This window comes from Crocodylus porosus, unplaced genomic scaffold, assembly GCF_001723895.1.
Source record: "Crocodylus porosus isolate Cpor-Errol unplaced genomic scaffold, CroPor_comp1, whole genome shotgun sequence".
NCBI lineage: Eukaryota > Metazoa > Chordata > Crocodylia > Crocodylidae > Crocodylus > Crocodylus porosus.
Window position 1 is genome coordinate 117,861,501 of NW_017728906.1, and position 23,044 is coordinate 117,884,544.

Below are 23,044 nucleotides of genomic sequence, written 5' to 3' on the forward strand. Positions count from 1 at the left end.
AGTTTCATTCATTTTGCTTTTTGACTGACGTTACACATGATAGAAATATATATAGGATATAAATCCTCACACTTCAGCACATGAACCAATGTCTAATTTCCTGGCTTTAGGGGGAAAAAAAATCTTATTTTTGTGGGTTGTTACATGGTTGCCTATTGCATGGTTTCTTCTACCTTTCTCTGAATCTTTTTGAACAAATCATTGCTAGAGACAGGATACAAGATTATGCAGACTACTGGCCTGATTCAGTATATTCCTATGTTCAACATCACATTATGCTGTCAAGTCTAATTTGCTATCCAATTTTACCCTTCTAAGCTTCTGGATATTAATGTTTTCTAGAACACTTTCTCTCATACTAAATATTTTTATTTTATACTATGTTATGTAGCACATGTTTACATTTTCCCAAGCTGTTTCTTGTTTTACTATTCTATGCCTGAATTTCTAATATCTCCTTACTGCTTTTGGGGGCTTTGTTTGTTTTTTCTTGTCTTTTCCTTTTGCCTTACTGACATTCAAATCTCCTCCCAGTTTAGTATGTTCATTAATGTGTTCTTACGTCATTCTCAAGAGAACTTACAAAGATGCTAAGCAAAACTAGCTCAATTTTTTTAGGCTTTTGGTGCCTCTGTAAACAGACTGACCAACAAAATATTTTGCCATTATTACAGCCTATTGCTTACTCATTCTAAGTTTAAACAATTCACTACAAATTATTTTTTACATGCAAGATAGAAGACATTGTATCAAAACCTTTTCTAAAATCCAACCACATTATCTGTATCATATTATCTTCCAATATTTTGTTTAATTACATTAAAGTAGCAACAGCAGCAACTTATCAAGTAATTTCTGATACTGGTGTCTGGTAGATAGTGAATGGGGTCTAGGAATCAAAGGTCATGGTACTAATCCTGTCTTTGGCACTAGCGTGTTGTGTGGCCCAGTAACATAACTGAGATGGGATGACTGAGGTAGCACCCAGGTTCCAAGCTGAGGTTGGCTGTGGGAACAGCTGCCCCTGCAGCTACATAGCTACACTAGTAGCACGGCAGCAGCCCAATGCCACTGTTCCAGGCAGCCGGGTGCATTGTTATTACTTCTGGTGTAACTGGGCAAATGTCTTTTACACCTTTTCCTGCTTGTTTTTCAAAGGCTATATATTATCACAAGTTTTTGCTGTCCTTGCTACAATGAGGTTTTGGCCTGGTGGAGGCCTCAGGTGCTACAAATTTGCAAATAAATCTCTGCTTCACCTTTTTCTCCTTGCTTGCAATACTTAAAACATTCCTGTAATCAGAGTGTTGATAATCCCGTGATGTGCCAACCATTATTTTGTGTACACCTACTAGACATTAGAAGATGCATCTCTTAAGATTCTCCAAAGATTTTATGATGATGCTATTTTAATGTATTCCTTATCAACTTGTCTTTTCCATGGCCTTCTATTGCTTCTCCAATTATATGATGGTCAGTGCCTGTTTATGTGTTCCACCCCCACTTTAAGAATTGTGATTGTTTTCCTCCTTCTTTGGGTATTGGCTCTTACAGCCCTGGATTAATCTTTACCATTATGACAGCTAGGCCCAGAAGTTGAATCACAGTTATAAAGTTAACATTTGAAGCCAGAATGGTAGAAAGAGAGTGAATAACCAGCATTTATAGACAAGAGACAACAGAGAAAATACATATTTTCAGTGCAGTTTTGAAAATCAAATATCAATGAAATGGAGAGAGGTAAAGCATAAAAGTATACTTATCTTAAAGGTAAATTCCTACCTTCATCCCTGATGGTTATCTACCATGTATCTATGGTGACTATCGACCATTTCCCAAGACTTATCTTTCTTTAAGGATCTCCCATTTTGAGACTCCTGAGCTAGAAATTGCTGTCTTTTCTAGTTTTAAGTTAAAAGTAAGGTAAAAAAGATGTTAATCTGTGTATAAGCTATAAAATAAAATAAAAAAATACCTGTGTTAGAACAGTTATGTGAAAGTATAGATGGGCAGGACACTTTCATAAAATGTTGAATGGCTCCGCATGTTTGAATCACTTAGTAAAAACAGGTCTGTTCCTACATTGTCCATTTTCTGCCAGTACCTGCCAATAACCAAATAGTGTTCCAGATAAATGGTACAGTCTAATTTTTTAATCTCTGTGGGACAAAATTTTAAAATACTGAATTTCTTGCTGTTACTAGAATCATGATACTACAGTTTTGAGAAAATATTTGCCTTTTTTTTAATGCCAGGCAAGGTTCATAGATGGTAAGGTTGGAAGGGACCTTGGAAGTTAATCAGGTCCAGCCCCCTGCACCAAACAGGAAAGACAACTGGGGGTCAGGTGACCCAGCAACATGACTGTCCAGTCTCCTCTTGAAGATTTTTAGGGTAGGTGATTACACCACCTCTGGAGGGAGCTTATTCCAGAGTCTGGACACCCTGCCTGTGTTGAGCCTGAATCAATCTTCCAGGAGTTTACTCCCTTAGTGTAGTGGTAAGCTGCTACCAGATCCCCTCTCAGCCTTCTTTTCCTCAGGCTGAAGAGTTGCAGATCCCTCAGCCTATCCTTGTATGGCTTGCCCTTTAAGATTCTGAACATATGGGTGGCTCTGCTCTGGACTCTCTCAAGCTTGTCCACATCCTTGTTAAAGTGTGGGGCCCAGAACTGGACGCCGTACTCCAGCTGCGGTCTCACCAGTGCTGAGTAGAGTGGAAGAATCACCTCCTTGTTTTTGCCTGAGATGCATCAATTGATGCATGCCAGAGTAATATTTTCCCTACTGGATACAGCATCACACTGCTGGCTTATATTCATACTGTGGTTTATTATTACCCCCAGGTCCCTTTCATTTGTGGTGCTTGTGAGTTTGGTGCCACCAAGCCTGTAGCTGTGTTGGGGGTTGCTTGTCCTGAGGTGGAGCACTTTACATTTCTCAACATTGAACTTCATCAGGTTCCAATCCACCCAACTTGATAGCCTGTCTAGGTTCTTTGAGTGGAAGTGATATATTTTATTAAACCGACTGAGTAGTTGGAAAAAAGTTCTTAGCTAGCTTTCAGGTGCAGTCATCCTTCTTCAGGCATAGGGAGTCTCTCCTGTTCTGAGACTCCAATGAATGAGAGAAGCTGAAAGTGTGGCAGAATGTCAGTGAGAATGTAAATAGGTAGAGATTAGAAAGACAGAGGTTAAAGCAGGGAAGAGAGGGGAAGAAAGCAGGGGGCAAAAAAGGCCAAGGAAAACATTACAATGGTAATAATACAAAGTAAAAAAGAAGCTATCAATAAAAAAGGAAATGGTAGGAAATTGGGAAGACAAAATGCAGAAAAGTAGGGAAAAGGAGGGGAGAAAAGGTGGGGGAAAAAGAAGAATGTAAGAGGTCAGATCAGGCAGGTACCTGGTGAATCAGATGTCAGGCAGGTTGTATTGTGTCCAAAAGGTGCTTTGTAAGTTCCCTTTGGGGATTAGAACTGAGAGATCAGAGAGGGAGTGATTGTCCTATGAGAAGTGGGCATCCACATGTAATTGGGTATTCTTGTCTGATAGATTTCCAATGTGCATTCATTCTGGTGTGCGGTTGTTTTTTGGTTTCTCCTGCATATTTTCCATCATGGCATTTGGTGCACGGGATGAGATATGTAAAATTTCTGGAGGTGCAGGTGTAAGATCCAGGAATGGTGATGGCTCTGTTATGGGGTGTATTTACTGTGGGGGCAGTGGAGATATGTTGGCATATTTTGGATTTCTTGTCCTGCATGGTCTGGATCCATTGGGTATTGTTTGGTGTGTGATTTGTGGGGATTTTCTTTTTGTACTGCAGCAAATCTTCATGTGGTATCAGGATGGCTCTTTCAAAAGTGCAATCTAGCTCTCTGGAGGAGTGTCCTTGTTGGCTGAAGGCCCTTTTGAGATTTGTGGGGTGGCAATCACGGCTATTCTCCCGCTTTTTTAATGACACTATTAAGAATAGACCTCCCATCAGCATTATCCCCAGGGATCCTGGTGTTCTCTGATAAAAAAAAAAATCTTCAATTCTGGGCCCTCATTATCATTTAATTAGCAGAATGTTTAGGAAGGGTATCTTGTGGTTCAGTGGTAGAATCCATATCTGCCCAACAATCAACCCTGGTTGGATTCCTGGACATACACATAACTGCAGCCATTGAGACACCAAACATCTGGACTCAGTCTGGCCTTTAGATTCTGTCTCAGTGGTCTGAAAATAAGGGATGGAAAGGTATACACATCAGAGGTTTGGGAAACCTCTCACACATACATCATGATCCAGAAGGATCGACAGTTTCCTATTACTATTTAAGAAGGAATGATGGAGAAATGATTATGGAGGTAGCTTCAAATATAAGTTTTTCCTCTTGACATAGCTATTTCCAATGGACCATAGGTGTGTCAATTTGGCCCAGATGCTCTAATATATTTAGATACTGTGTTCCAGCCTTTTCTGATCTGATGCATTTTTTTTCATGTGCCTCAGTTTTCTTTCTTTACTGTAAAAATAATAGCGCTTCCTTACTTCACCAAGGTGTTGTGAGCTTTTAATGCTGTAAGCCATACAGATACGCTCATAATGTCAAAACCCTTAAGATATGTATGTAGATGTTACTTTATGGAAAAGCAGATATGCATGAAAAAATACTTGCAGTAAAGAAAAAGTTGAGACCTGGGCATTTAAAAATCTTTTCCAGAGACAAGGAAAGAAGTTGGATTGTTTTTTGCAAGGTAATTGGCACATTCCTTCCCAAGAAGCAGGAGTACTTCAGCAGTTGGTCAAAAAGACTTGTGTATATATTGAAGTACATGAGATACATAAAAAACTCCGAAGTCCTTAGTAAATGCTGTTCATCTGAACCTGTAATCTATTCAGCTGTATTACTTTTAAGGGTATATTTTAGTAATTCTAAAACACATTGGCCCAGATTCAAAAAAGGTACTATGGTTCCTAGTATCTATCTAGGCATTTAAATCCAAGTGAAAAAATAGCATGGTAACTCAGACAAAAGCAAGAGAATACTTCTACACTTAATTAATGTTGTGAAAAAAGTGAAGCGGTGTCTGCTTGTTTAGAGATGTAATGTGAAGGGGACAAAAATCTGTAGATGTGTGGGGATATAAGAGTATGTGAGAAAGGGCTTTTCATGGCAAAGTAGGAGGTAGTTGCCTAATTGCTCACTTATGTATTTATCATGAGTTTCACTATGCTGGGGTGAGGACTCACCTGAATTACTCTCCTTTTCACTTCTATGTAATGAAAATGTGCACTTATCAAAATAAGTGCCAACTTCTATCACTATCCATGAGTCTAAAGACATACACTACCTTCAGTAAGATGGCTGCTGTGGCATTGAACTTGTACAGGTGACATTCATACTGCTCAAATATTCTTAAAGGGGATCTTTACATGCATTCTCGGGGGGCACTTTAATTAGAGCAGCTTTTGGGAGCCACTCAAATTAAAGTGCCCATATCATCTTTTGTATTCAGTGTCCTGCACTACAAAAGGTAGAGGGGGCGGTTTAACTAAATCTCATTGAGGGAGTACTTTAACTAAAGTCATTTTGAAGTACAGGGATGTTGAATAAACATAAAATAGAGGCTTCTGGAGTGTACTAACTAGCACACTCAAGCAGACTCAACTGAGTTTGGTCTGATGCGTACAAGTTAGCACGCATTTGAGCAGTCATCAGGCATGCGATAGCAGCATAATCTTCCCTTATAACAACCTAAATTCAATCCTATGTCACTGTGACAGGATCATATTAAGAAGATATGAACACCAAGATGTCATAATCGGGCTGTAGGGGCAGTTGAAATATGCCTTCAGGGCTAGGAACACACAGTGCATCCCTGAGCAAGATATTCTTGTGCTTTTCCCAGAAAAGAAATACCCTGGGATTGGCATGTTCATATATTGCCTTTTCAATGAGGGGTTAGTGAGCAGCAGAATGCACTGTGACTTTTCTGTCATTGATTCAATGATGTAATTCTAGGATAATTATTCAGATATACTTTGTGAGCTCCTGGCATAAACTGTGAGCATTTCTTCTCCCATAAACTTTTTTAGGATTTATCATGGGACACCAAATATGGACATCTGAATTGCTGCATTCTGTACTGGGATAAAATTGTTTATCCCCAGGAAAAATTGTGAAATCAATTTGGAGCCTAACGTTAGAAACTTTAGACAGTTAGGAAGTTGATGCCCTTCATAGTTTTTGTGCTGCCATTAAAAACCCAGGTAATGTCTTGGTAAATGAGGAAAGCTTGACAGGCACTCCCAAGATGGAGGGCCTGACCCATCCTGCTAATTCCCAGAGGGTGCAGGACTGGTCTCCTCCAGCCCCAGGAGAACACATTGCCAATTGTCCTTCAGCATCAATGGGCAGGATAATGGGTGATAATCAGGAAGTTGAATTTTGAACTTGAAACCATCTCTCATAAATCAAGGAACAGGTGACTTACTGCAAAATATGCAAACCTCAGAGGGCAGTTGGACTAAAGAGATTGTTCTTTTTAAATTTCATTATTTATACACTATTCTCATGATTGTTTTAGGATTTGGGGTTGGTTGATTAGTATTACAGTAGGAGTTCATTTCTTTTCCTGAATATAAACACTGAAGAATGTATTTCTTATTTATAAGTGGCGAACATGCTCAGGAAAACCAAGGTCTACTTGAAATGATAGTAGGAAATCACAGCTGCACACCACACAGTCTAGATCTTTAGCCTTTCCTTCCTTATCTGAAATTCTTCCTCATCCATACCCAAACAATGCCCACAAAATGTTTGGAGGTTTTGTATATATATTCCTCCCTTTTTTATCACATGGCTATGAATTATGGTCAAGTTGTAATAGGTAAATTATTGATTTTTATTGAAAGCAAGGTCTTTTCAGTAATGATAAATGTACACCGTTAAAAAAATTAAAAGTACTTTATTAAAAAGTAACTCAAAAGCTAAAGATATATATACACACACATTCATGCACACATAAAATTATTTTAAATATACTGTGAATAATTATGAAGTTATTCTAAAGTTATGAATTATGAACTGCATGCACTCTACTTCTACTCTTTGTGTGTTAATTTTGGCAGCACATAAATTATGAGGAATGTATCAGCAGTAGTGTTTTTTCCTTCAGATTATTTTTTCTAATGATCTCTATGGCAGCCATTATATAATAGAGAAATGTGTTTGAAAAGATATGTTTATATTAATATAGGAACATAAGCTTGCAAACTGCTTCCAAAGAGCAGTCCATGTGAAAAGCTAACTATGTATCCATGATCTTGTGATGCCCTCATGCTGTCACTGATTTAACTACACTGATTCTTCACAATACTCCAGAATTACTATAATAGAAAAGATGTAGACTACTCCTAGAAATATTTGGCTAGTGCGTAATTTACATTATGTTGTATCCAGGCTTTTTAAATCTTCAGTGTTTTGAAAGATTCAGGCTCTCTAAACAGACTTTATGATCATATCATACTAGGCAAATCCTAGATAAATTGTATTGTGGATGAGTCTTTTTTATTCATTTAGGAGCGATTATATTTCATATAAAGGTTAGTGCTCATACAAGGCTATACAATTATTTTGTTTCAAAATTCTCCAGAGAGAGAGAATGTGTGTGTCTGTAATAATAATGTTTGAATAAATATAATAAAAATGTAGTATGCTTTTTGGTATAGCTTTTCAGGGATGAAATGTTCTTATTTGAGTGCAGGGTTCTTAACTGCATGCAATTGTTCTTAATTCAGTGCAGAAGTATAAAAAGGAATACAGGAGTGCAGAGAAATAACACAGGAATAACAAAAAATGTACTGTTAATTATTTTTCTGAAAGTGGATTATGTTTAAAATCTCTTATTAAGAAATTATTTTAGGTGCATGTAGTAAGAGAAGTTGTAATTTAAAGATGCTCCCTAAGGAGACTGAGAAAGTTGGCAATTGGAGGATGGCCCTCTATTAAGATGCTAATTAATGAATCAATCAGAGAGATTGACAAAAGGTCTGTAGATGTTGCCTGCTGCTCCACAAAGTAAAGTGTGGTGTGTCATTCATGTATGCTTGTCTGTACTGAACCCGGTGATCACTATATGGCATCAGAAGTTGTTAATGGGAAAGAACTTGAAAGAGTTTGAGATCCAAACTGAAAAAGGAGTAGGAAATAGAAAGTAAGTGGAACAACACAGGCATACAGAAACAGAAGAGCTTCCTGCACAGTTATAGTCTAGGTAAAAGGACAGTTAGTAATTGAAATGATGCAACCTGCACCTGCCCTTCTTTTGTTGGGTAATATAGCAGAGAACTGGAGGGTGTTTGGAGGAAGGTCTGAGCGGTACCTACCAGTCACAGGAACAGAAGTGAAAAATTGCCAAGTCAAATGATCTCTGTTCTTGCATATTTGGGTGGGGAGGAGGGGGGCACGGACCCTGCAGTTTGTGATACCTTTATCTTTGAAAAAGGTCAAAATATGAAAGTGGGTGAAATACTGTCCAAATCTGATGAGTACTTCATGCCAAAAAAGAATGAGACACTTAAAGGATGCAGGTATTTTATGTTCAAACAAAAACAAAAGAAAGTATAAATTAGTATGTTACTGAACTAAAGAGACTGAATAAGAACTGGCCACTTAGCAGAATCTCTGATTAGAAATAAAATTATTTATGGTATAGAAGATAATACAGTATAAGAAAGGTTGTTGTATGAAGGAGACGTCCTTGAAAAAGATTATATAAATGTTCAAGGCAGTAGAAACTGTGAAGGCCTAGGCTACGGAGCTGAAAGCACCAAAAGTGATGATTCATACAATTGGCATGAAAACATTTCCCCAGAAAAATCTCTCTCATAGGGCAGAACTTTTCATTGGTAAGAAGCCACTTCACAGACTGGAATTTTCCATTGATAGAGAAAACAATAAGGGAGAAAGAACAAATAAGTACTTCATTTTAAAAGCTCTGTTTTACTTGTAAAAAAGAGAAATATTTTTTTTCCAGGTGGTACAGATACGAAACACATAAATTTCAGGTACACACATAGTGGAAGAGGAGGGGTTTTTACATATATGCATATGGTTGGTCTTTGGTCTCAGTGAGGTAATCACTTTTCTTATTATGCTGTCTTTGATTCCCAGGTTTTTTTTGGAATGGCTATCTGAGTGGCTCAGCTTAAAAACAAATACTGGAGAAGGCCTTAGATAATGGCTGCCCTGTGGCATGATGAGTAGAAGGTTTTTTGCTGAGAATTAGAAGTACAAGATGTAGGTTTAAAGGTCATTTGGATTACTTGGTGAGTGCTCTAGATCAGGGGTTTTCAAACTTTTAAAATAAGTGTACCCCTTTTGACTCAAAGTTTCAGCTCCTGTACTCCCTTATATTTTTTCTCATTTTTAAGGGGGGGGGGGCAGATTGAAGCCCCTGTGGTGCAGGAGGGAGTGGGGATGGGTCAGGCACTTCATAGCCAGGGTGGGGGGATGTGGGGTGGAGCTATGAGCAGCTCATCCAGGAGGCATGGGAGGGGGTGGCTCCTTCCATTAAATGAACCCCCAGGAGGATATGGGGTTGTGTGTCCCCACATCTGCATGGGGCAGAGTGGGCTGTGGCCAGGGCAACACACAGTTCTTTCCAGTGGGGGCTGAGCTGGGATACACTCGGGGTGGGTGGTGTTGCTGCTAGAGGGGGGATGTACATATAGGGTGGGCTGGGGCCATGGTAACACTGGGTCTTCCCGATGGGGGATTGGGCCAGGCAGTGGCAGTGCTGGCAGGGGGGCTACAGGAGGGACTGCAGCCACTCCAGAATTCACCGTAGCGCCTTAAACTCCACTTCTACAATGCCACTGTGCAGCCCAGTCTCCCTGCTGGGAACAGCCCAGTGCAGCCCTGGTCTGAGCCAGTCCCATGCCACCCCCGCATGCTCAGGGTGCATGTAGCGGCAGTACTGCTGGTGAGGCCAAATGTGGGAGAGGTTGCATGCAGAGGCTGCCACCACTGCCATCACCCATCGCCAGCTGTTGGCTGAGGACACAATCAGGAGAGCAAGCTGGGGTGGGGAGTGGGGAGTTGCTGTAATGTGCCATGTGGGGCCTGTGGCACCCAGCATACCACTCCGCCTCCCCTGGGTAAGAGGTGAATGTGCCAGGGGAGATGCCACTGCCACAGCCTGTGGCTCACTCCATCCCTGCCCGCCCACCTGTGCATACACCCTATGACCTTTCTAAGTATCATGGGGGTAAATGTCTCCCTGGTTGACAAGTCCTGCCTTAGATACTCAGGTATAAAGAAAAATGATGACAAGTGTCTCTATATATTATCTTTTGTGGTCAATACAAATGCTTGTCTATGCATGTACAAAATAATCTCTGTATGAAGGCTACACAACCAGGAATAGAATTCCCACTTGTAAGTACTAAAAGTGCCATGGAGAAACATAGAAAAGGCCAGTTAGATAACTAGGAAAAAATAGAGTGCCATCATAAATTCTTAACATGTAGAGGACAACTGTCTCTTCCAGGAAGCTGAGGATACAACCAGCGGGTCAGCTATCTTGCTTCTTTTTCTGACTGATAAAGAAGAATTTGTTGTGCACATGAAGATGATAGGAAACTTAGGACATTACTCACTGTAGAAAAGAATTTTACTCCTAAAAAGGGGAAGGTGCAAAATTAGCAAATAAAGGATAGTGGACTTCACGAGGATAAAATTCAGCCAACTCAGACAAATAATATGCAAGATCCCATGGGTAAACAAATCAAAGCATAAAGGAGTCCAGGAGAGGTGGTAGCTCCTAAAAATACATAGTATTGGAGGCTCAACAAGATTTTTTTTTATCAATGTGGTGGATAAGAACCACCTCAGGAGACTGACATGACTACATTAGGAGGTGATTAGTTATCTCCTACAAAAGAGAAACATAGAGGTAAGGGGAAAATGTTAAACAACTAAGGAATTATATGAATTAATAATAAAAATTTGCAGAGACAAAATCAGGAAAGCAAAGGGAAAAGGTAAAATGCAGATGCACAGGGCATTAAAAACAATATGAACGGATTTTATAAATATGTCAGAAAGGAAAGATGAAGGAAACTGTAAGCCCAGTTAAAGATAAAGATGATTAATGACTGCTCTGCCTCAGTCTTCACAACAAAAACAAAAAATATCACAATAAATAAGGAGTATGTCAGAGAGCTCTTGACAAACTTGAATGAATTATCTGAGCACCACAAGTGAGAGACCAGAAAAGGAGATATTTAATTCTTTATATATTTAAGAAAAATATCAATGTAATATGAGTATCTTGTCTGGATGCAACCCCCTCCCCCCCCCCAAACACCCAAAAAACCAAAACAGTGTAATTATATTCCGCTACTTCTAGTGTCTATGATGGTCCAATGGTATGGAGATACTCATGCCAGCATAAGTACCTGTATAGCACCTGTATTGCTCCTGTAAATTTAGGGGAATCTACTGATACATGGCACTTTTATACCAGTATAACTATGAAGGTGTTTCAGAAATTAATGGTAAAATGCCTGCTCACATTGTATGTCTTCACAGAGCAGGAAACTACACAGCAGCAGGGAACACTGTAAAAGGTACCCATTTATGACTATGTAGATAAGTGATATGGTCCAGTGTATGATCATGGCACAAAAATGGTTTTATTTTGAAATGTTTATTACTTTCTGAAACACCCCCATTCATTCACACGTGTTTAGGTACTAAGTGAACTACTTCTATATAACAAAACAAAACAAATTAAATACTCTTAAACAGAATAGCTAAATCAGAACAATTTTCAAATATAAAAGGCTTGAAATATAAAAAAAAGCTTCTTAAAGAAAAAATGTCAAGTTTTTTCTCCCCTAGAAAATTAATTGTAAGGGATGATACTGATGGGCTTTAGAATACAGTGGTCTAGATCCAAGGGTGCAACAGATCTAGGAAAAAATGTTTCCAATAAATGCATCAGAACTAGATTCCTAATTCTCTGTTCAGTCTTGGACCATATCTTCTTCTAAGCCCACCCTGCTTCTACCCTGGGGGTCTTTAAAAGGAGGCTAGATGAACACCTTGCTGCAGTCGTTTGACCCCAGTACTTTTTCTTGCCATGGCAGGGGGTTGGACTTGGTGATCTGCTCAGGTCCCTTCCAACCCTACCAACTATGAAACTATGAATTCCCTATGGTGGTTAGTATAGAATGAAGCTCTGCCACCTCTTTAGCCGTTGGAGTCTCCTCCATGTAGAGATTTCTGTAGTTGGTTACCACGTCCTTTGTGCCCTAATGTGGTGCTAGATCTCTAAAAGCTGTTGAACATACTCTTTTTCTAGATAAGCCATAAACACAAAACCTCCCCACCAAGTGCAGTTGATAAAGATCCCACATGCAAAAGAATATTGGTCCTAATGCCTTGTCAGTTTTAAGTTGTTACTTAAACTGTTCAGTTTTACTCTTATGTATTGTATATGGCGGGGGGACTATGTGGGGTGTGGTTGAGGGGGTGTGTGTGTATGGTGGGATGTAGGATGTTTGGGGTTTGTGAGGGAGTATGACTGTGGGGGGCATATAGTATGTTAAGGGGTACGAGTGTGTATATACATAGGGGAGGTTTGGGAGGTGCATGGGCAGGGTGTGGGCGTGGTTTTGTGAGGATTGTGTGGTGTGAGGGAGTATGGCGGGGTGCAGGGACCCCCACATAGGCCCACCTCATGACACACAGCCCCTGCCACTGGTGGCAAGTGGCAGGCCCTTGGGGTGCTCACAGCTTGTACAGGGACAGCTGCCTAGCAGTGTGCAGTTCCACCCAGTTCCAGGAGCTGCAGATGGCAGAAAGAAGCAGAGCCAGGCCAGGTCTTCTCTACTGTGTAGGGCTCATATGTGGCTCCTGGGACTTGTGCACCACTTGGGGGAAGCCCCGGCTGCCTTCCTCACTCCCTGCCACTATCTGCAGCTCTTGGGACTCTTCTGGGAAGCAGTGGGTGGGGTTCCCTGCCACTTCTGGTGGTCCCAGGAGCTGCATGTGGAAGCAGGGAGTAGGGCTAGGCTACTGGCTCCACCACACAGGACTTCCCTCTGGTGGCACATAAGTCTCAGGAGTTCCACATGAGCCAAAGGGAACCCCATATGATACAGGTAGAAAGGCCTGGCTCTGCTTTTTGCCACCACATGCAGCTCCTGGAACTGACTGGAGCCATGTGCCATGGTGGCTGCACCTGTGTGGGCCATGAATGCCCTAAGGACCCTCCACCTGCTCACACTGCATACACTCACAGCCTACCCACCTGAGCTCCATGTTGCATGCTGATGCCCAGAGCAAGCACTGCAGCAAGGGCATGACGAGGAGCTGCTGGAGGCTAGGAAGTTGAGCAGGTTCCCTGGAGGCTGCAGCAGTGTTACCAGCAATCCCACCCAAAAGCTGTGCATGCTGCCTAGGACCATTACCCTCCTGTGCACTGTGGTGGGAGCGAAGCGAGTGGTCTGGGTGGAGTAAAATTAAATGGTGGGCAACTACGGGCCAGATGAAATCATCTGGTGGACTAGATCCAGGCTGCTGGCCATATTTTGCCTGCCCCTGGGTTAGCCCAATCTGTCAAATGTCTGCACAAATTCAGAGCACATCCCCAAATCTAGGAAAGCCCAGTCACTTACCCCAGTCTGGAGCTGCCCTATTCTTACACCCTCCACAAACATGACTGGGCTATTTTTAGTCCCTCTGACCTTCTACCAAGGTTCTCTCTAAGGTGAGTGTGTGCACAGCTATGCACAAATAAAAGTGTGGCCACACACAGCCTTTTCAAGGCTGTGCACCAGGAGAGGAGCTGAAGGTCATCTCCTAGGTGAGGTGGGGGCGGGACCATGATGTGGGCTCCACTGGCTCTGGGGAAGTGCTCCACTGCCCTGCTTCAGGGCCGGGGAGTGGAGCACTTCCCCAGAACCGGGAGAGCCAGCGCCAGCCCCCCACCCCAGCCTCCATCCCTGCCTTGCCTTATCTCAAGGAGAAGCCACTGCCTGCCCCGAGTGAGGCTTCGCTGACTCCAGGACACTGCTCCACGCCCCATCATGGCACTTAGGGAGCGAGGAGGCATATGACATCAGGACCGGGGAGCGAAGCAATGTCCCGGAGCTGGCCGAGCCTCACTGGGGCAGGCAGCAGCTCCTTCCTGAGGTGAAGCAAGGCAGGGATGGAGACTGGGGCAGTGGAATGGCATGGGCTCTGCCGGCTCTGGGGAAGTGCTCCACTCCCCAGCCCTGATGTGGGGAAGCGGAGCACTTCCCCTGAGGTGGCAGAGCCTGCGCCAGCCCCCGCCTCCAGCCCCTGGCTCCAGCCTCCAGTCCCCAGCTCCAGCCTCAGGCCCCAGACTCCAGCCCCTGGCCCCAGACTCCAGCCCCCAACCTCTTGGCTCCAGCCCCCAGCCCTCAGCTCCCTTTGTTAAGTGTCCCATGCTGGACCAAGGAGGCACGCTCATGATCTGAAGCAACATGCTCACAGACTGAGGTGGCACACTTATGGATCGCTACTTCTTAAAGGGAACATTGCCTCCCATCCCCCACAAAAAAATATGTTTGCATAATCGCATTCTCAGTTATCTGGAATCCAATTACTAATCATTAGAATGGCAGAAAATTAAGGTTGGAAGGGACCTCTGAAGGTCATATAGTCCAACTACCTGCTCAAAGCAGGACCATGCCCAGCTAGATTTTTTCAGCCAATGATTTTTTCTAGCCAGGTTTTAAAAATTTCCAAGGATGGAGACTCCACAACCTCTCTGGGTAACCTGTTTCAGTATTTTACTACCCTCCTAGTGAGGAAGTTATATATTTATTTTTTATCCAATACATAACCTAAATGTCCTTGCTGCAACTTGAAACCATTGCTCCTTGTGCTGTTATTTGCCACCACTGAGAAAGTTTTGCTCCATCCTCTTTGGAGCCACCCTTCAGGTAGCTGAACGCTGCTACTAAATCCTCCCTTCAGTCTTCTCCTGTCCAGACTAAATAAGCCCAGTTCCCTTAGCCTGTCCTCAGAAGCCATGTAACCCAGCCACTTAAGTATTTGCATTGCTCTGCATTGGACTTTCTCCAATTTATCTACATCCTTTCTATAGTGGAGGGCCCACAACTGGGCACAGTACTCCACATGTGGCCTCACCAATGTTAAATAGAGGGGAAGAATCACGTCCTTCAATCTGCTGGCAATGCCCTACTAATGCATCTCAGTATGCTGTTAGCCTTCTTCACAACAAGGGCACACTGTTGTCTCATATTCAGCTTTTTGTCCACTGTAACCCCCAGGTCCTTTTCTGCAGAGCTGATGCTTAGCCACTCCATCCCCAGTGTGTTCTGGTACCTGGAATAGTTCTATTCTAAGCATAGGACTTTGCACTCATCCTTATTGAACTTCATGATATTTCTTTTGGTTCAATCCTCCAAATTGTTGAGGTTTCACTGAATCCTAGCCCTCCCCTCTAATATATCTACTGCTACCCCATCTTGATGTCATTTGCAAACTTACTGAGGGTGGACTCCATCTCATGTTCTAGATCATTGATGAAGTTATTAAACAAAACCGGCCCCAGGACCAAACTCTTGGACACTCCACTTAATGCTGACTGCAAGCTGGACATTGAGCCATAGGTAACTATCCTGAAGATCCAGCCAATTTTATATCCACCTTACAATTCCTTACAGGAACCCATATGTCCTTAGCTTGCTTGTGAGAATTTTATAGAAGACCATATCAAAAGCCTTGATAAAGTCAAAGGTATATTGCACCCACTCCTCTCCCCGAGAGATCCATTCATCAATACATATTAATTTTGCAGTTGCTATTTTTTTTTACAGGTATTTGATTATTTATATTCACATACACACAAGCACATACAGAATTATTATATTAGACATAGGTAAACGGGTCTGGAGCATGTTTTTGATTTCAAACTTAGAATCACCCATGCAGTCAACAGATGAAAGGCTTCTAGGTATCTCTTAGAAGTCCTGTGTATCTGTAAACCCAACTGATACTTTACAGCTTCTCTGTCTGATTTTAAAGTTTTATCTTTTCCCCATGAGACTATTTTTAAATTTTGGCTTCCAAAATGTGATGTTTATAGAAAGATTATTTGTACCTGGAATGATGCCACAACAACCTATGAAGTAAATGTATTCTGTTGCTCCCAAAAATGTTAGCTGTGAAATCTTAATTAGAAGTACTCTGATTACAAATATTATTGGTTATATTAAGATTTTTTTCTATAACATAATCAAGGGGCAATTTTGAGTTCTATAAATGAAAAGTGCTAAGCATTTATTAATATCTGAGTAAATGACTACATGCATATTACAGTTTATTTCTAAATATAAGTTTGACTCAGAGTTTGCTAGGAGCCAACTGTATGCATTTGAATCATTGTACAATAATTTATATATCATATATATAGTCATTAGACTTTTTAAAACAAAATCGGACCTTAATTAGTGCAAACAAAAATTTTTTTGCACTTAGTTGAAGGTGAGACTCCAATTATGGTACTGAAATATTTGTTTGTGAATTCAAAAAATTACTAAAGTTTAGACAATGTGACAACCATCAATCCTTCTGGATCATGGTATGCATTAGAGCCACCCAGACCTTTGATGCATATGCCTGGACAGGAATTTGCAAAGGAATGGAGGACACCCAAACCTTCTATCTTCCCTTTAGGCCACTAAGGCAGAATCCAAAGACCAGAATGAGTCCAGATGCTTGCTGCTTCCACAGCTGTGGCTGTATATGTTTCTGGGAATCTAAGCCATTTCTGGGAATCAAACCCAAGTCTCCTGTGTGGTAGATAAGGATTCTACCACTGAACCACAGGGGACTTATTGCTTAGACTATATTCATTCAAATAATACTGGTTTCTTTTTTAAGGTTTCTTGACTTTGTTCTAAACAATTATTGTAACTGGAACAGAATTAATATGAATAAATGCTAACCATAATATGGCATTGGAATCCTAGCCACAAAAAGAAAGGATATAACTTCTAATTTCCCAAAGCATCTACTAATTTTCCAATGCTCAGCTTGAGACAAGTTTCTCAAGTTGGTGTGGTACTTTATTTCTCTATACTTATGTAAGTGGCAGCTTTTCAGTTGTCTGCATGGTACTATTGGCACCTACATACAGATAAACATCCCTTTCCTGGATATACAACTCTATGAACATAGACAACTACAACTGCATGTGTCTGGATGCAAATCCAGGAACTAAGTGGAAGAGGAGGATGCTCCCATGTTACCATCTAAATGGCATGGGAGGTTAGTTACCTATGTGGAATTTTGAGGAATTAGGCACACTTAGCTATTCTATTCCTGGAAATGTAATCCTATATGTGTAGAAATTATGGGCACATACTTGGTGCAAGTCCTAGAAACAAAATGGAGAAGTAGGACATTTCTATGTTCTACCCCAATAACTAAGAGATTAGAATCCTTGTTTGAGAACCTAAGGGGCAAACAGAAGTGCAGCTCTCCACTGTAACTTAGAATGCTTTGCAGGAAGCATTCTGAGTTACAGCCATCTCCTCGACCTAACAGAAGTTCACAGTTGGGGGAGGGGAATCTAGCTTCTGGCTGTGAATCTGAAGCCAGGTTCCTCTAGTAACAGCCTGTCCTCCCTCTCAGCCTGTCCCTGTTTTCAGAATGGAAGATGGAAAGGGAGCAAAGTGAGCTCATTCTAAGGCAGGGGCTGTCAATTTGAGAACACCTTAGTGGGTACACGTGGGTAGATGGGCAGGCAGGCAGGAAGAGACAGAGTGCCAACACATGCCATCCCATGCTGCCACACAGATGCTGCCACCCAGTCAGATGCGGGGGCCAGGGCAAGCATGCACATGGTGGCTACCACCACTCTGCGCCCAGCCACGTGCCACCTGCCCCCACTGAGTCTGGTTATGTGCCACCCCACTCCACATCTGACTGCTGGTGGTATACTGCTCTGCATCTGGCCGCTGGAGGAATACCGATCCAAAAAGGTTGAAGGTTCCCCAGTCAGTGCTGGAGGTTGGGATGGGTGAATTGGAGCCCTCCTCATCTCAAAAGGGCTCCAATACTTATCCCACCCTCCAGTGGAGTCTGAAAAAATCCCAGACCTAATTCCCTCTGCTCTCTCCCCGCTTCCAATTCTGAAAACAGCTTAGAGGCTGGAAGGCAGTGCAGACACAAGTTATAGAAGATGCAATGGGTGCCTGTAAATGGGACTCTATCTCAGACTCGCTGTAATTACAGTGTGTTGGAGAAGACTTGATTCATTGAGTCTGTTGGAGAGTGCTTATTAGCATGCACCAATAACCTGAACATCTCATATATTCAGCATCCCAGTGCTTCAAGAAAAGGTTGTCGAAGGAGTTTTAGTTAAAGCATCCCTGTTGCCGTTTTGAACCTTGGGACACTAAATACATGAGACGCTGTGGATGCTTTAATTAGAGTAGCTTCCAAGAGCTGTTCTAAATAGAGCACCCCCCACCCACCTCTGGAGCACATGTAAAGACTCTCTATATGTTGACATGTCTTTAACTGAACCCTCATGCAATATAAATGCAATGAGCAGTGGTTCAACATGCAATCAGGTTTCAGCTTTTTGTGGGATTGGGTCATGGCTATAGAGCACTTTCAGGGGTCAGATGAGAAAAAAAATTAATTCCTCTATGTGCCCTGGAGACCTAAGTTCTAGACCCCTGAGCATGAGTGAGTTCCAATCTTCATTTACACAGTTTCCAAAGTCCTCTAACCTCCAGGCCACAGATCAGGAATTATCAGACTTCTGCTTTCCTTTTAAAGTTGAGCCACTGCGCACTGAATTTAATAGTCTTTAAATAAAATGGGTAAAGGCTAGTGCAGTAGAAGACTTTCTGCTTCACTCTCAAAGCTGCAGATTAGAATGAAAGCTCTCTTGTTTCAAGGCCAACAGACATTTCACTGAACCATATACCGTATGCCTTAGGGCCTTGTTACACAGGACACTTAGCATATTTGAGACTGTAAGTAAGCCATAGGCCATATGAAAGATTAGAACATGTACTAAACAGTCACATAGTAAAGCTTACTACAATCAATCCACACTGCACAGGGCTGGAGTCAACTGCCTCTCCATCCCCCCCAGTTCATACATCCACTTCATGCCCAGGCCTGCCCAGCCTGGGAGTGCTTACCCCCAGCATGCTGGGACAAGCCAGGTCTCTGCCACTGGTGGTGGGCAGAGTGAAACACAGGAAGTCAAGCCCAGGAGACAGTACCACTCCTGCCACTGGATGTGTATCTGCTTCTGGATCCACAAGGCAAGCCAGGGCTTCGTCACTGGTGGTCTTGAGCTACCTCCTAGTGTAGTTTTTGGACCACCAATAAGCTGATATCAGCTCATTTTTAGTCCCAGCACTGTACAGGAGCAACTGTTTTATTTTTCCTCCTGTTCCAAAGCATTTCTGCTGTCTTCTTAGTGTTAATTTACCAGATCATTTAAAAAAAAAAATGTATATGTTAATGAAACAGGACTATATTTTATAAAGACCATTTCAACATGTCTCCCTCTTTGCCTTTAAGGACAATTAAAGCATACTGGATGCACTACGTAATTGATTTTTTCCTGCAGTTATAGTGATGGAATAAAGAAGTGCTATTAAATTACTCACCTGAGATCAAAGCTTTTATTTTTTTTTCATTTGTGACCAAGTGAAGCTGACAACCTCAAAAGCACGTTTTTAAAAAGATTCCACTTTTCCAACACATATGACAGCGTCATTTATTTCATTTCACTACCGTTGACAGATTTTTCCTCATTGAGCTCTCATACTAACATGCAGTCAGCACTCTCTTATTCAAAATCTTTTTGACCATTAGTAACTGAAAGCTTTTCTTAAGGCATTTGAGGGCAAATTAATGTTACTATCTTTCCATATTAGACACTATCAGAATTAAATTATTGGGTGTTTCATTGTATATGAAAAATAATTTCAGACTGATTACACAATCAAGATCATGATTTGCACGGAAAGGGGGAAGTCACACTTAGGACACTTACTGAAAAATATGATAGTGGGATCTGGTTTCCATCCTTGTGTGATAATAGCTTTTGCCTGTTTGCTGCACTATCTGTCCCCTTACATCAGTTATCCAGGTATTTCAATCCCCTGTTTTATCATCCATTCATTTTAAATGTGTATGTCTGAAATATAACCTTTTTTACATTGCTACTTTCAGGAGCTAGAAGCAAGAAGTTCTATGAGGAAACATATACATAGTAACTTCAACTACAGAAGACTAGAGAAAAGACAGAATATGAACAAATTAATGAATGTGACCTTGATGACATATCTCAGAACCACATTTCAGCATTCAGTAGTATGACTCCTAATATCAGATATACTGCTATCATGTGGGTCTGTAACATTTAGAGAATAAGGGATAAGCATATATTAAGTACTGTACCTCAGCAGTGAGGGGAGTAGTATTCAAAATATTTATGAATATTGATTGTAAGAAAGCATGTCCTTATAAATAAGGAAATGCAGAATACTTATTGTATTATTAGGCTTTCCTAAAAGGGTTCACACTGCCATTTCTAGCAAATCAGAAGGAAAATGTTTTCACACAAAAAGATATTTTTACTATGATTAAAGAGAGAGACTACATAAAATCTCAGTAAAGTAACGACTGCAAATGGATTGCAGCAAGGAAATATTTCAGTGCTTTGCCAAATGATTATTATGTCAACATCACTAGGAGTGATAACTACAGTTGAGCCTGAGGGAGATTTAAGCCACAGGAGAGCTTGACATATGTGACAGCATGCCATTTAAGAGTATTGCCCAGATGCTATCCCTAGGGAAGGCTACATTTGGCTCTAGCCATTTAAGAAAATCTAGCAAAAGCAGATTACAAATTGAACAACCCATTGCTGTGTTATATGAATACACGTCTGGGTATATTGTAGTTTTTTCATTTATGTTCTGTAAAACTACATTTGCTGCTGCTGCATCTATTGAAAACATTATATTATTTTATTGCACAATAACATATAATTGCTAATTGAGGAAATCATGATGCAATGTATTTTATTTTTACTCCTGCACATCACAGAAACAATTAAATTGTAGCTAGTTTGTGTCCATGGCATATTCTAGAAAAGAAACCCTCCAAATCACAAACTTATCATTTGCCTGATGTGCTTTTTCTATATTATTAATCTAAATCACAAGTGGGCAAAATATAGCCCATCCCATCAATCGATTTTATCTGGCCCACAGGTGGGTGGTGCAAGTGGCAGCTCCACATAGCAGACCCTGGGCAAACAATGCTTTCACTTGACCCTTTGCTGGCACGTGACATTATAGCAAAACCCCCAGTTTTTCTTTTTTAATATATTTATGATAGATATGCCTTCCCTTCCCCAATTATTTCTGGCTTTTCTTTCTCTCCCTCTCTATTGCCTATAGACAAGTATAAGTGAGCTCAGATTTAGGATAAGCTTTAACATTTTTATTTTGGTAGCAAGTTTTTGGTTTTGGATATCCACTGTTTTATATTGTATTATTATTAGGTTTATATTGATTCTTACTGTTGTATATTGTATTATTATCATTTTCGTATTGATTTTTATTGTTTCTTGTTTTATCGTTTATTGTTTATGGATATTGTATGGTTTAGGCCTGCGTTTGTAAGTGAACCAAAGTAATATCAAGTTCCCATTTTGTATGTCAAGTCTCCACCTTGTGTCCTCTGCCTGGGCATCCCTGCATCGCAACTGTATGAGTCACGTACCTCTCCCATGTAAATTGGTTCCCAGATGAATGACAGTGATTGAAATACAATGGTAGCAGGCCTCTACTGAATGACCTGTAACGACCAGGCCATCACCTCGCATTGATTCATCCAGGAACCACAGAACTCACCCAGGAACAGAGACAAGAACCCAGTATTTGAAAGACAAAAGACCCTGCAGAACCAGCAACTCTTCCTTTGTACCCCACCATTACAGACACCCAAAACTGCACACCCCTGCATGAAGCACACATGCTCAGTACGCCAGGAGCTAACCCCTACCTGGGCATGCCTCCTGTCACTAGGGTCACACAAGGTCTGCCTCTATAAAAAGGGGCAGTGAAGACAGACCCTGTGGGATCCCCTCTCCATCTGGACCAGCACCATGCCACATCACCTATCTACCCAGAGGCCCTGCTGGCAACCCCCTTCTGGACAACACCTACTGGACAAGGACCCTTTCCAGCCTGAATAGGTAGCTATCTCCCCTCACTCCCTCTTCAACCAAGGACTTGGACTCTGCTTCTATTCCTTACCTGGATTGCAGCCCTTCCACTGAGTCTCTTTCTCCTGCTTCCATTGTGAAAGAGAGAGAGAGAAAGACAGAGAGAAAGTGTGCATGTGTGTGTGTGAAAACCAATAACTTCATAGGGCTGTGGAGTGTGTTGTCTCTGCAATAAAACTGTTATTTGGACCCCTGAGTTGGGTTTTGCTTTACTATGTTTTGGCCCTGCTCCAATCTCTGCTCCTTGCCCCTCTAACATCTGTCTCATATCTTCCTCTTCCTCTTAGCTCCTCTCTGCCTTCAAACCCCCTGTTTCTTTGCCACGGCCTTATCCCCAATGCCTTTTCCTTTTCCCCTAAGCAACCAGGTTTCTGCCTCAGTTTCTTTCCTAGCTGTCTCCTCCTTGCCATCACTTATCTCCCCCCCCCCAATATCTCAGTTGTCTGCCTCAGTTTCCAGCCCCAGTCTTCCTTAAGTAAACCCGAGTCTCAGGTCCTCAGCCAGATTCTCTGTAGTCCACCAGATCTAATCCTGATTCTGGCAACTTCCGCTCCCTATATTTTAACTCCAATAACTTTCCTTTCCTAAAAAGGAAAGCCTACAAAGGATGGAGGATGGGATTCACCTCCAAGGAGGATTATTCTGCGCTGGTCCGGTCCTGCAGGGAGCAAACCAGGAAAGCCAAGGCTGCAACTGAACTCCAACTAGCTTCAAGCATCA